Raw genomic sequence first — 16,201 nt, forward strand, 5'->3', positions numbered from 1 at the left:
ATATATATATATATATATATATATATATATGGAGGGGAAACGCTAGCAGCTGCACATCTTAACACATTAACTGCACCAACATGCATCGAGACGACAAACACTGTTACTAGTAGCAGCTAGGGTTGCATTAAGAGATCAGTCCCCTCGTGTGCAGCGTATTAGTGCCATCTGTAGGTAAATAAATATTCACGAAGCCACGGGGGGGGCTGAGGAGAGGGAAGAGTTGAGCATCTACGAGTTTTTATTATTGTAAATTTGTGACTTATTCATCACTTTATAATCTTTAAAAATATTCTACTTGTAATAATAATGATTTATTGTCACCTACAGTGGCCCCAACACGCCGCTGCATACGCCGGACTAAAGCTGCGCGTAAAGAATAAATACAATGCAACACTTCCTGATGACACACACACACACACACACACACACACACTGAAAATGATGAGCAGTGCATAGCAACAATCTCACCAATACTTAAATATAAAATACAACAACAGGAGCTGCAGATGAGTCGGATCACCATGACGACCAGAGAAGCAGGAAATCACAATGTAAAGTCTTGTTTTGTTTCCTCCACATGCGTTTCACGTTCTTCCTTCGGACGCTGCGTTCACGACACTCGACAAAGTGCAGAACTACCCGGTGGTACCCACGTGCTGATGTCGTCGCGCCGCCTCACTGCGTGGAAGATGTTCTGAAGGATGTTTTGCGAATACATATTGTTCCCAGTTCATGTGCTGCAAACACTGCGTTCTGTGTTTATGTCTAAAACTCCATCTACATGTTTAAAATGTGTCGTCTTTGATGGAGCTGAAGTTAAACACAGCGTGCACTGGTTTACTCGCTGATGCGGTGTGCTGAACATCGTGACCCCAAGCTTTTAGAAGAAACTTCATAATTGTGAGATTAAATTAGGTATTCTGATTTTTAGAAATTAAAATGTTTACAGCATTGTTTTGCTTCCATAGAAACGATTAACTGATCCTCATTTCGGATCGTAGGAACGCACAATGCAGCGTACTGCGAAACCAAGTGAACCAGAGCCGGCTGTGAACGTCTGTAGCTCCTTTTATCTTTTTATTTTATTATAATTCCCAGAATAGATGCCCTTTAAATTCACATCTTTACCTCTAAATCAGTGGATGCTGGAAAACAAACCTCCTAATATTAAAACGGGAGGCAGTGAACACATCGCTGGATGAACCTCTGCCTCTGCACACGCTACTGAACTACACCTTGCTTCTGGATCCGTCTACATCTACGCTTAATCTTTACCATTTTTAAACATGATCTGATAGAAAATATAAACTTTATATAGTCATGTATGAAACATAGCAAGTGATCTAAATCCCCAGAGCGGTTGTTTGTCTTCTGAGTGGAGGGTTTGTATCTTTCACTACCTGCTATGTGATGTTAAAAAGACGTAACGACTTCCTGTTCACACCTGGAATAACAGTAATGTGTGCGATTCTCTACAGTTACATTACGGTGTGTTTGCTATAGATGACGTGGGCTCTGTTCCCGTTGCGTTTCAGTGTCTCTGTGTGTGATCTTGGCACTTTGGTTGTTGGAGAGCAGAGTGATGCTTCTACCAGGCCAGAGTGGAAGACAGTCTGGGGCTTCTGGGGTTTTCTGGACTCTTGGTCTCACTGAGAGCTCTCTGCAAAGACAAACCCCATAATCTCATGTGATTTACACGCATTTAAATCACATTATTTTCACATTTGGAGCACATTCGGTTATTCCACAGACGGCAGCACTTTGCAGCGTAATCGCTTTTCAGCTGCAGGCTGCTGTCAGTCTGGATCCCTAATTGTTCTGGAGGGTGTGAAGCAAATGTAAACTCCTCACCTGCAGGAACCAGTCAAATTGATGGGTAGCTGTGAGAACAGTGCAGTGTGCACAACTGTATCCATGCAGCACATTTAACTCCAGTTGGAAGCACAATGTGCCGCGCAAATGACGACCGAAGCTCACCTCAAACTTGCCAATGAACTCTGCAAAGATGGCGAAGAAGGACTCTGTGTTGGCCGACTTGCTGTCCTCTCCGAAGAAGGAGGCCACTTTGGAGAACTCCTCCATCGCTCGGGTCTGCAGGGACTCCAGAGACTGGATTGCGGGGTGGCTGTTCTCCAAAAAGCTCTGCGGGTGCAAAAAGGTCACGTGTTTAAGAGGCGGGACGTCCGTGATCATCTTCAGTTCTACTCAGTGTAATGTCTTCTGTGGCTACAAGCTGGAGGTGTTTGAAAGATGTGTACATTTACTAAGCAGGGAGCTCTAACAAAAGATGTTGAGTTGCATCATGGGAAATGCATTCTGCAGAGTTTTGGGGGCGTGGCCTCTGTTTCTGTGTTTCAACACAACTTTATTAAACTCACATCTGTCCGTTAAAGCTTAGCTTAGATCAAAGATCGGACGCTTTATATCTTGTTTGATAAATAAAACACACATGGTATAAAGTGTTAGTAACTTTGGACAGAGCCAGGGGTCAATATATGTAATGTTTTGTGTCTGATATATAAAGCTGGAGGCGTACGCTCATGACGGAGGCAAAGTGGTCCTCGGAGGTGGGCGGGATCTTCAGACAGGCCTTCCTGATGTCCAGGATGGTGGAGTGAAGGTCACTCAGCTCTGCGGTGACGGCCCTCTGGTTCACTGAAGTACATGGTTTAACAGATGGAAAGAAATGTGCAAATCAGACTTATTTGTCTTTGGACAAACGACATAAATCAACACGCATCAGATGCTTTAAAGGCAGCGACACGCAGGAACGACTACATTCTGCTGCTACAGGAAGGAAAGCTTGGAGTTTAAGAGCTCTGCTGCTGTAACGTCATCGTACCCTTGGCGGCCAGAGGCACTGTCGTAAGATCTCTGGAAAAGTTGAGCAGCTCAGGGAAGTGTTGGCACAGAGACTTGGCCAGAATGTGGAGGAAGGTGGATTTCCCGTCGACTGTTTTGGTCGTGCTTAGCTGCGAAAGAGAGAAAGGAAAAATGAAAAACTCAAAGACAAAGTGAAATTGAGCAGCACGTGGTTGAAGCGCAGCTGTTATTACTACCTCAGTTAGGAAGTTGATCTTGAAACTGGTTGTCCTGTGGCTCTTGGGTTGGCCATTGTTCAGGTAATTCCCCATTGCAAGTACAAACTGTGGGTGAAAGAAAACTTAATAACACTTAATATAAAACCGGATCTTTTTCCCTCTGGATGTTTACCTCCAGGATCTTGGCCAGCTTCTTGCTGCTCTTCAGCTCCACTGAAGCCTTGTAGATGTAATCGTACGCGACCTTCATCTCCTCCGTCCTCTCCTGCAGGGTCGTCTTGAAGTGGAGGCACCGCAGACGGGTTTTATACTCCGGCACAGTCAACATCTGAGACACACAGAACACTCGTTTACTCATCTGGCTTTTTCCAACTTTAGTTGAGTCATAGTGTAATATCCCAAAGTCATAGTATAGTAGGTCATAAAAAGGCATATTATAGTGTCATAAAAAAGTAATAAAAAACAGAATTCATAAAAAAGTAATAGTAAAGTATGCCATAATAAATTCATAAAAACGCTATAGTATAGTATCTCATAAAAAAGTAATAACAAAACAAAATTCATAAAAATGTAATAGTAAAGTATGCCATAATAAATTCATAAAAATGTCATAGTATAGTATCTCATAAAAAGTAATAAAAAAACAAAATTCATAAAAAAGTAATAGTAAAGTATGCCATAATAAATTCATAAAAATGCCATAGTATAGTATCTCATAAAAAATTAATAGTAAAGTATGCCATAAAAAAGTAATAAAAATATCATAGTATAGTATGTCATATAAAAGTCATAAAAAAGTAAAGAACGTGACGCTTACATCAAAGGTAATAGTACAGTAAGTCATAGTAATTATTCCACCTGTTCTTAAGTCATAAACACAGATCATCATAATTATTATTCTCTCACTTGCCTCTCTGGGCTTCCGTAGTTTTTGTTTGTTTGTGTACCTGGAAAATGAACTGGTCGGGCTCGCTCAGTTTGGCCGGGTCCTGTTCAAACTGCTCGTACTGCTTGACCTCGTCTTCGTTGGGGGCGTAGAGCAGCAGCTGCTTGATGTGAGCCGGCTCCAGCCTGTCGGTGGTCATGTTCATCAAGACCTGACGTAGCTCAGTGGTGGAGAGCTTCAGGTGGGCGATGAGGATGGCTGCAGAGAGGAGGAGGAGGAGGAGGAGGAGGAGGATGATTTACGTGTGTTTTCACATTACAAAGAGGATCACTGTGTTCCCTCCATCCCCTCTGATGATGTGTGAGTGTTACTCACTATGTTTCTGTGATGTTACATTTGTAATCCTTCTCACTCACTCAGGAATTATATTAAAGTATTATCCAGTTATAGTCTGTATAATATAACAGATCAGATTATCTTGAATGTTGTTTTTGCCAAAAAATTAGCAATTTAAATGTTTCTTTTATTATAATAGTTATTTGCACTCACTGTATGCAAGACATTGACGTAATCACCACAAAGAATTAAATCCTGAAATTAAGACTTAACACTTTTAGACAACCGACACCGTTAACATCAGAAACTTAATAATAAATAATAAATTAAAGACGATGATCTTATAGGGAGCATAAACTTGTTTGTTTATCGCTCAATAATTTGCATTTCAAAATAAAATGGCCCATTATATAAAGCTGTAAATTAAGTTTTTATCACAGTGTCTGCAGATTATTTCCTCAAATATTATGACACAACATATCGTATGCTATATTTTAACATCATGTTATATTATATTTATATTTCTGTTAATTGTGTGTACAATGGATTTATATCAGCCTTCCACCTGCACATGTGATGCTCTTGTTTTGAAATAAAGGGGAAATGAATAGAGTTGGAATCACGATAAGCATTTAAAAGTGCTGATCATTGCAGTCACATGACGTAGGAGTGTTTCGAAACCTCCCAGAATGCATTGGGGCAATAGATTCAAGGTAAAAACATGTCATGTTATGTGTTACTGTGCTGCACAGTGGTCCCACACCTTCATCACTAACAACAGTTCGGTATCACGAGAGATGTTGATGCATGATGTATTGATAGAGATCCTGGCGTGAAGAAAACTATTAAGAATAATGTCATTATTCTTAATTATAGAGTGGAACCTGTTGTACTTTTGGATCAGCAAGTGAAGACACGTTTTCATCAAGAGAACATGAATTTATTCTCTTAATCACAAGAAGCAGAAGAAGAAGAAGAAGAAGAAGAAGGGCATCACCGTTCTCAATATGGAATTGAAGAAACACGGCAGCAAGAAAGACATTTTACAGCAGAAGAAGAAACTGATACAGCAGGTCAACCAGTATCAAAAACAATAACACAGTATTATTGACAGTTCGCTGGATCCTGGTCATGAACTTAGATGAGAACGTGCAGGTGACTGAGAAATCATTATGACCCGTTTAATAATCACAATAAAGAGTCGTGTGTAGAAGTTACGTCCTGTGTTTATGGTGATTTCATCTGTGGCAAAATACTGTTTAAAATAATAAATAACTACATGTTTCGCAGATGAAAAGAAATATGAAGGATAAGATGAAAACGTCTTACTTATACATGATAAAATATACAGAAATATAATTACCAATATATAACAAAGTGAGCAGAAACACATGAACTCAACTGAAAGATTCTGACCAATGAGACGGAACATACGGCATTTAATTTCACATTAAAATGGGAATTTGTACACTAAAAAAATATTAAATAATTAACTGCAGACCTGAAAACTGTTTGAGGCATTAAAGCTACTTTTCCAAAGACTTGTAATTAATTAATTAATTAATTAACTAATGTTTCTGATTATAACCAAAGTCATGCTCATTGGGAACCTCCACCAATCATGCACCGACGTCACTCGTCAGACCACATTCACAGGTAAATATCTAACAGTGGAAACATTGTGCAGCACTGCAGAACTAGATAACACCAGTAACAACACGGTCACACAGAAAATGAGACGAATGAATCGCCCCAATGCATGCTGGGAGGCTTCCCAACACACCTACCTCGTGGAACTGCAATCAAACGATCAGCACTTTATTTCAAAATAAGAGCGCTTGTTGAACAAATCAATCCTCAAAAACTTGGCTCAAAGAAACCAAATCATCTGGAGTGGAATTAACCGGGTTATTGTGAGTGTGAAGTCGTTAACGCGTTTGAAGAACAGCGCCCCGGCGTCTAAGAAATAATGCGATAAGAAAACAAAAGGACAAACAACCTTCTTTTTCAACACAGTGCATCGAGTTCAAACCTGCAGTCATTTAGTAGTGATACACAAAATATAAAGTTTACGGCTCTTTACATCAGGTCATAGATTTGCATCCACTTCCTGTACAGACACCTTCGATACAAAAGCTTTGTGTGACAAATCCAGTGATGTCACCACTGGCTATGACGTGTCAGTGTAACCTGAATTGGAAATTGCATAGTGTTTGTATGTTTCCTCATTGAGTGAGAGAGGCCATTGTTGTTGTTGTTGTTGTTGTTGTTGTTGTTGTTGTTGTTGTTGTAGTTGGACGGGCTTTGAGTCCTTTTCATTGAGCAGACCTGACGTTGAGTTCAGGGACTGTGCGTGCGTTCGCTGTTTTGTAAACTGTCTTTGTGACAGTTGTGTGGAAAGGAATGCGATGTGTGTGATGAGCACCAGCGAGCGTTACAAGCGAGGTGAATGCATCGAGTAAATGGAGAAACATTGTTGTTGCACTTTGTATGTCAGAAGAGTAATAAACTGATATCTCATACGACTTCAAACAACCCGAACTATCCCTGCAGTAACTTTTGCTTTTTAAAGGAAGCGTAAAATACTGCAATGTGTGTTATTTTCCAGGCGTCTCACAGACTTGAGACTTGACCTTGCGGGTGTGACCTGCAGTCATGTTTTTGTGGTACTCACAGGCGTTGTAGGCTTTCTTATGAGACAGAATCTCCACCACGTCTTTCTTTTTAAAGTTCTCTGGCAAGAAGGCTGGCTCTGGAGGAGAGACTGATAATATCAACAACAGTGTAAGGATGTGGTCTCCAAGCACCGGGGGTCAACACACACACACACACACACACACACACACACACACACACACACAGTGGCTGCATGTGGCAGGTTAATAACACAGCTCTACCTTTTGAGTCTCTAGTGGCCAAAACGTCTGGAAGCTCCACAATAAATAATAGAAAGATGTGCGTTTCCTCTGGCAGAGCTGTGTTATTACAGGAGAGGAGTGGGGAGGTAGGTATGGGGGGGGGGGGGGGGGGGGGAGGGGTGGTGCCTTATGGAGAATGGATTTGATGAACAGGTTGAATGGAGCAGCTCCAAAACAGGTTATGGAGAACATCACAACTGTGAAGGTACAAACAAAACAGGACATGTCAACAGATAAACAAATCACTTTCACTGTAATCTAGTTCCCTGATGATCGATTTGATGGAATATTATCAATGCGTGACATCAAGCATGATGGAAATAAGGATATGGCGATAATACGGAAGCCCTGAGAGGCAAGTGAGGAAGAAAACATCTGGTGATCTATTTTTTAAGTCTGATCTAAATAGTTTTCTCTGCTGTGATCATGACTTACAACAACAACAACAACAACAACAACAACAACAGGTGTTTTTCCATCTGTGAAAACAAGTTATTTTGTTGTCAGGATGTGTTTGCTGTTGTAATACCCACTTTGGCCACAAGAGGCTGAAGTGCACCACTACCGCATGTTTATTAAAAATACATTTGTAGCCAAAAAAAGACATGACAGTAATATTACACAACTTGCTAACACTCTATATGTGTAACTTGTGTTCAGAGTGCACGGAGGAATTACATTTCACCTGGAAGAAAACATGCTTTTGAGAACATGGAGTAGTGGTGCGCTTCAGCCTCTTGTGGCCAAAGTGGGTATTACAACAAACATAAAAAAGTTTCACCTGCAAAACTATTTTCTTTTCAGCTGTTTTCACAAATAAAATAAAAAGCAACTTAGAAAAGTAATTTGTTTTATTTGGCAAAACCTTTTCCGCACCTGTTTCACAAATATTTATCTCACTTGCGTCTCAGGGCTTCCGTACGATACTGATGAAGTCTGAGAAAGGGCGATCACAAGCACACAACTACTCACTGGATTGGCGTTGAGTTCCGAAGTGCAGATCGAGGTCCAAGTACTTCACCATGTCAGTGAGCTTGTCATAGTCCGAGTCCTCTCCGAGCTAAACATAGACAAGGACACACTCTGTACTCTCCAAAGACACACAAGTAAAAATGTTCTTTTCATGCACAGATATCAGATGTTCCTCATTGTGTATGAGCAGATCAGATCCACCACGTATTCTATTTACACAAACAATATTTGTGCTTCATGCTGCCATGACTCATCAGAGACACATCAGACTCGGTGAGTAAGTGTTTCCAAATATGGCAAGAGAAATGTAGGAGTGGGAAACTTCACAGCCAAGGAAGGAAGATAAGGAGAAATGTGTTTACTGTATTTACTGTATGTTAGAACCATGTAATGGACTCACCTGTCCCCATATGGTTCCCTCAGAGTTCTCCACCTGCTCCCAGCGCAGCCGCTTCACACTCATGTGGTTGGTGTCCGAGGCGTGGCCCGGCTTGGGCAGCGGAGGCGGATCACAGGGTGGGGGAAGGGGTGGAGGCGGGGGCGGCGGTGCCTTGGAGATCAAACACATTATTAGTAAGCTTACGGAGCACGGCAGCGAAGCAGTGCACTAGTGTGGATGTGTGCAGCAGCAAAACATATTCTTTACACACCTAAAAAAAAAAGGCCGAACACAAACAATCAAAAATGAATTTGAGTGTTTGCTACATTTAGAATATTTCCACCCCCGAGGCGTTGGAATCATCGCCACACTGCGCCCAAACAAATGCAGTGCACTCACGAGACGTTTCACTTCTCTCCATCAGTGGCTTTAAAAACTCTGGTCTTAAATAGACGTTTGGATTCACCTTCTTCTTCTGACATGTTTGATGCAGTACGGCGTTTATGCTGTCGAGCTCCTTCATTTGCATGCACGCCAAATATAGCGCCAACCCTTACAGAAATATCTTGCACGATGCAAATTCTGTTGCTAGGCGCTCACTGCTGCACACATGCGATATTTATATCACTCATCATGTTTTAAAAAACGACTGTGAATGCAGGTGTTACCTGTTGGGACGGGTGTTCCTGCCGCGGGGTTTCATATGTTTTAGTGTGACTGGGGAGGGTGGAGTGAGAGGCCGGAGGCTTGGAGAGCTGCAAGGAGCCGGCGTGGCTCTGACACTGGGAGGGGCTGTGATCCTGGAGGGACGGCGGCATCGGGCCCTGGTAGCTGTGCTGGTGGTGCAGCTGGTGGTGTCTCTGGAGGACGAGCTGGCTCGTTCTCAGCGGCTGAGGGGAGGGCAGGGGGGACGGCTGGAGGAGGGGCTGGAGGATGGGCTGGGGCTGGCTGTGTTGCCGGGGGGAGATAGCAGGGGCGGGACGGCTGGGAGGAGCGTAGGGTGGTTGTGTGCGTGCGAGAGGCGGGTGGAGGTGGTGGTGGTCTGGAAGCGCTGGTGAGTTTTCTCCGCTTCTTCTCTGGTGGGGAGAACTTTGTGTAGAGGGGAGCGGCTGGACAGGAGGGTCCTGGGAGGGGTGGGGGGCGGAGGGATGATGGGGTGGTGCGGCTGGAAGGGCATCCGGCTGCGCGGGATGTGCTCGGGGGAGAAGCGGACGAGCGGCAGGGGGTCAGTGAATTGAACATGGGGGCGGTATCAGAGCCTGGAAAGGTGGGGGAGGTGGGGGGCTCTGAGTGGGAGGTGGCGGGATGGGTTCAGATCCTGAGGAGTAGGTGGGAGAGGAGCCTCGTCGCTGCTACTGTGCTCCTCACTGCTGCCGCTGCTGAGATGCCGAGGAACGAAGCCCGGGTCCTGGTCCTCCTGGAAAACTCATCTGCAGGGAGGAGAGGTGCACCGTCAGACCTGGTAATCCCGACCCCCTCCCTCCACACACTCTTATAAAAAAATACAATTAAATGCATTATGGATCTTTTAAGTTTACACTCTTGCTCAAAATCAATCTGCTTTTTATTTTTATTTTTTATTACTTATAGAAAAAGTACGGAAGCCTGAGAGGAAACAATTCTGGTGAAACATTTTTCTAAGTCGGATCTAAATTGTGTTTATGATTTAAGAACGGGACGAGAGCTGTCGGGTAACATTTAAGTGTTTGTTCATGTAATACTCATTCGGCCACAAGAGGCAGAAGTGCATTAAATTCTAAATAGGACAAAAAGGCTTAATGTTTTTAACAGATAACAACAAACACTTTAACAAATTAGACAATTTCACCTGGACAAAACATTAAAACAGATATTATCATGACAAAACCTTTGTTTTTAACGCAGGAGAGACAATGATTGAAATCAGATTTAGAAAAGGGGTCCCAGAATGTGTTTCTTCACTTCCCTCTTTAAAAACTTAAAAAATATGTTTTTAAACCCATGCATTTAAATATTATTAGTACGCCAACCCGTCTATTTATAGAAACATTACTGTAAAACACTTAAAACAATACTAAAAAAAGATCTGTTTTTAAAAGCAGTGGATTACGTACAATAAGCTGCCGACAAACACAAAACCACCCGGACTAACACGTAACGCCGCTGTAATGTTTGCATCTTATTATAACCTTAGATAAAATTAGACTCTACTGTATAACTGAGTATTTACTTACAGGCACCCCTCTTCTTCTGAAAGCATGACAACACCTTGATATATCTGTTCATGTGACACAAGTGTTGATTGTAGCATACATTAGAGCTGCTCTAATGTAAACATGCCAACACTACAACGCAATATCTTCAGTCAAATGTGAATCTGCTTGTTCAGTACGACAGTAGACAGTGTGCTCGTATCATTGCATCATTGCTAGAACATTACATGTAGCAGCGTCGCTCTACAGCACAAAACAGGAAAGTAATGGCTTTGTTCTTTGGCCAAAAACATATTTAGAAGTTCACAATCTTAATTATACGAAGGTATCAAACATTGATTTATTTGTATTTATAAATAGAAATAAAAAATTCCACATTATTCCTGCTCCTGGTGAAACTTTGCATGAACTTTTCAACGAACTGGAAGTCGCATCCATAATTCATGCAAAGTTTCAAGGAGCTCGGAATAATGAGATATTTAAAACGTATACTCTGCAGTAAGAATAAAAACATGCTTAAAAACTATGAAAGACCTTAAAGGGTTACTTCTGATTGTTTTACGTGAGGTTTGTACTTTGTACTAAGTCAGTGTATCCTACAGAAGATGGGAATCGGCAGAGAAACAGACGGGAGTACAAATACGAAAGCTGAGCAATGTACTGTTGTAATATAATATATGTAAAACATATTTTAGCCACATGAAAGAAAAATCAATATGAGTTTAAGCGTTACGCTATATTTAGAATGTTTCCATCCTGCTTTATACCTCGCTGTCAGTCAGGAGAACGTCTATGCTCTCTTCAAAGGGCCACTCAGACTCCATTGAAAAAAAACAGTAATTTTACTTCACAGGCACAGAAGTTGCTGGGTCCCCCCGCTGCTCGCTCTGTTAGTTAGTTTGTTATTGTGTGACTTTAGTGTTTTCAAAGGGATAGTTCGATTCACCAACCTCACACAATAACACAAAACTAACTAACAGATCGAGGCAGCGGGGGACCAGCAACTTTCTGTGCTCTGTGAAGTAAATTACTGTTTTTTTCAATGGAGTCTGGTGCTTTGAAGAGAGCATAGATAGATGATGGCTTCAGTTCCCTGTCAGAAAGGTCTGACAGCGAGGTAAAGTAGTGACAATATTATAATGTAGGGTGCACTTTCTTTAGGTAACTTAAATATGTTTGCTGCTGCCCCCGCCCACAGTGGTACATTGCTTTGCGTCTGTGCCCATACTCCTCTGCTTCTCCAAACTGGCGCACACCGCCCGTCCTCTACTGTAGTTATATACTGACTACGGATAAGTACCTCAAACAAACTTAAAACAACCTGAACTGTCCCTTTAATAGAAAACTAAGCATGTAGTCCATGTGTGGGGTATAATTACAGCTGATGATGCAGCAGATTGGAGGCGGGTCTTCCTCACGCTCTTCATAGTCGTTCTCCTCCGGGTACGAAGTCGTCCACCAGCGTGACCCGGTGGCCCAGCTGCTCGCCTCAGAGCGTCCAGGAACTTGTCCGTGGTCCCCGGCTGCGAGGCGGGCGGGAGAAGGTGAACAGCTTCTTGCGGCGGGTCAGCGTGTTGGGCCGCCGTCCGAGTGCTGAGGGGAGGCGGGGGGGCTTTCAGGCAGACATAGGGGTTGGAGTCCACGCTGCTCTGGTGGTGGATCTCATATACGGGGGTGGGGGAGAGGCTCCTTCCAGGACGGGACAGGCCAGATTTACGGCTCCCTGTAAAGAAGGAAATCAAAGATGGCTGCCATCAGCATGGGTAACTTCACCTACATGTGGACGCTCACGCTGCGTTTTTATATATATTCTATATGTCCCTCAGGAAATGATGTGTGACGTTCTTTAATTAATTTAAACATCCAACATGTATAAGGTAAGATACTGTTCTTGTATTTACAACAAATTGAACACGACATCTTTCATTGCTGCGGAGGCTCGAAGTTATGCAGTTTTCATTCCTGCCAAATGCCTCAAACCGAAAACGGCAACGCTGTTGTGACCCATTGATAAAGCGTGCGTCTGAAAGCATGCCACACGTTGTGATTGTGTGTGTGTTGTGCATGTAATTGAGTGGCGTGTGTGTCCTGCCCCAGAGTACCTGTGAGAGGGGGGAGTGTGAGGGGGGAGAGCGAGCGCCCGTAGGCCTCACTATGTCCCGGGCCCTCGGCTCTGCTGCCGAGCCGCCGCCCTGCATTGGCGACACACTCTTCCTGCGTACACGTTCTCCCGCTCCGTGTACCCCCTGTCATCTACGGTGGAGGCATGATCGCTGGTAGCACACAAATCGCTGCAATACATTCGCTTTGAAGGTCTGCTGGTCCTTTTTCTAAAAAGTGTTTTAGGAACAATTTGCGCAGGTTAACTGCAGCCAGCGAGTTAATACCACGGGTTGAATTGCAGTAATTACGAGCAGACCTTCAAACGATGTGAGGCCAGAAAGCACAGATAACATAACCAGCATTTATTATGCCAGTCGCTGAGGAGCTCTGCGCTGCAAAGCTGCCGTTATACCTACATGATTGAGGTCAGGGGACTCGGGGAAGGAGGTTCCATCTCCTGACTGCCTCTCCTCCGGGCTCCCAGATTCATCCACATGAATTCCTAAAGCACAATAAGGCATGAACAGTGACACATGGACTTGCATCCGCCCCCCCCACCCCAGGGGAGAGAGGATGAAGCAGGGAGGAACAGTGTGGTGGAGGAGCGAAAGACAGAAAGCTTGGCTCCTGGAGCGGGACTTAGCGATGGCGATGGGAAACCATGAATGAAATCTGCAGTACGTGCTTCCAAACTGAGAGCTTGAACATTATTAAAAAGCAAAGCTGAGATGTGGAGTGTGTTGTAGGTCTCCGTCTTATGTAGCCTTCAAAGACGCTCGGTAGGATTTACCGAGCACACAATCTTTTAATGTGCAACTACACACGTTCCCAGCTGGGAGCCGACCAGTGCAGCCTTATTACAGAGCAGTTCAAACTAGAGCGGCTGGGGGTCAGATGCCTGCGCCGTAGGGAATATGATAAAGTGCAGTAACCTGCTGAAGCTCCTTTACCGATCTCTACGCAGGTTGCTTTGTGTGTCCAGGGGAGGCCCATCCAAGAAAGATGCAATAACACTGAAATTAATGATGAGATTTCATAACAAACAAAACACCTCACTCACTGTGCAGTCGTTGGAGTACACAACGCTGACACAATCACCTTTTAGTTTTAATATCATTTATCATTTTAAAAGCTAGTCAGCGAGTTTTTAAAGGGACGTTTTCATGCACTGGTGCATTTTGAGAGTGTTGCTTCCATAACAACTTTCAGACCAGAGGAAAGATTTCTCCTAACGTTTGCATTAGATAATGCCTCATGTGCATATTTAAAAAACTTATTACAGACGCTTCAGGAAGCAGAACAAAGTGTTGTCATGTAATCAACAGCGGGCTTCAATTGTAAATCTATTAGACCCTCTTTCACCTGATCGCGTCCTCCTCTGAGAGAAACATAGTTATGATGATGTTCAGTCGTTTAACCTCCCGGCTGGGTGAAAGCTATTGAATCAAAACCCTGTGGAGGTTTCAGGACGCCGCAGGGAAGTTAGCGTACCCATTCCCAGGTGAGTCCCGATGATGCAGTCGTCAGAGCTCTCTCTCTCGGACGTTGCCTTGCGGAACGACGTCCCCGTCACACTCATGGAGCTGCTCCTTCGTGGTGCTGCTGCTGCTCCGGGCCTACGTACAGGACTCCGCCGCCGCTGCAGAACACACACACACACACACACACACACACACACACACACACACACACACACACACACCACACACACACACACAGCACACACACACACACACACACCACACACACACACACAGACAGACACAGACACAGACACAGACACACACACAGCCACACCCATCGAGCTTTGTTATTCACAAGATAATTACGTACGGCCGCTCCTTTGTGCCGGAGTTAATTATAAATAACAACCTCCCAGTACGTCTCACACCAGGTGGTTGAGGAGTAAAAGCTTCATTTTTAATTATATTCTTCGCTACATGATAGGAATCAAATCCAACCAGCAGCGCGTTGACTGTCTTGCTGATACTGTACGTGTTAAACAAGCTCCACTTTGTGTTTTCTGGCTCACCGCTGCTCTTGAAACCCAGGAAGCGGGACAGCTTGCCCTGGCAGCGCTCCTGCTCGTCGTACGTCAGGAGCTGGTAGATGAACTGCCAGATCAGCTGTTTGGCCGGAGTGTCCAACACCGGAAACACGTCTACAATCAGAGTGTCCACATTCCTGCAAACACACCCACGCAACGCATCTTTATGTAACCAAACCCCCATGTTTGCAGCTGGGTAAGTGAGTGACACACGATGTAAAGATTGCTTTGCATCTGTACCGACACGTACAGCGGAGAAAGGATGTGAACAGATTATGAGAAGGTGGGAGGACAAGAGGGGCGTCAGTGAAGCTTCGGGGGTTGTACTGTACGCACAGTGTAGAATTCAATTGATGTTTGGCTATAATCCTGCAGCATCACATGTTTGCATCATCTGCAGAGCTCCATGCCTCTCGTGCGCTCAGACCTTCATCCTTGAGGAAATGAAATCTGTGTCTAATGGGAAGCATAAACTTCCTGCTTAGCTATGTGCTTTATTTTATTTATTAAGAGCTCTCAGCAGCCTGTTATATATCCAATACGGTAAAAAATAAACATAGTTTCCCAGGCAACAGCTTAGTTTCTGTCAACTGGTTAATAGAGTATAACAGATGCTGAAGAACTTTAAGCAACATTATTTCTGCAGTCTCTTGCTACCATTAGGAGCTGCCGACCTAATGTTCTGATGTTCCCAGTGAAGCTGTGTCTCTAACTGCATCTCCCCTCGCTCCATCCCTCCTCATACATCCTGTGCTCCGTCTACTACTCCTATTTATAGACTCCATCTTACTGACCTGTGCTGGAAGAAGGTCTCCAGGGACTTGCAGACTGTGTACCTCTCCTGGATGGTCAGCAGGTGCTCCAGGCTGGCTGAAGGTCCGACCGTGGACTTTGATGCTCGGCGGAAGAATCTCTGCAACCCACTGCAGAGAGCTGAGGGCTGGAGACCTGCAAGGATATCATTCATCTTTAATTAGTACAGGATAACTATATTATTATATACACCACAATAGTATATATATATATAGTATAATTATCCACCCTATACATTCCACCCCAGAGTGTTTGGAAAGCGCACACGCAGGCACAAAGAGTGGTCTGAGGTTAGCGTGTTCGTCCCTGCAGACCCTGAGCTGCTGGGGAATGCCAAACCAAAATGTCGTTGTTGTTGTGTGTACCGACCTGGAGCGCGGTATTGAGGCGGGGGCCAGGCTCGGAGATTCCTCCGGGTCGGTATGGTCTGAGGATACTCAGACGGACCCTCCTCCACCACCAGAGTGGGCATCGCCCCGCTGCCCTGCAGCATGGACACCACCTTCTCATG

General features: G+C 44.0%; 1 pseudogene; it reads right to left on the reverse strand.

The window, feature by feature from the left end:
• Positions 1-22: 22 nt before the first annotated feature.
• LOC115024887 (delphilin-like) overlaps positions 23-16,201 on the reverse strand; it is a 17,681-nt pseudogene continuing 1,502 nt past the window's right edge.

Source organism: Cottoperca gobio, chromosome 19 (genome assembly GCF_900634415.1).
Source record: "Cottoperca gobio chromosome 19, fCotGob3.1, whole genome shotgun sequence".
Lineage (NCBI taxonomy): Eukaryota > Metazoa > Chordata > Actinopteri > Perciformes > Bovichtidae > Cottoperca > Cottoperca gobio.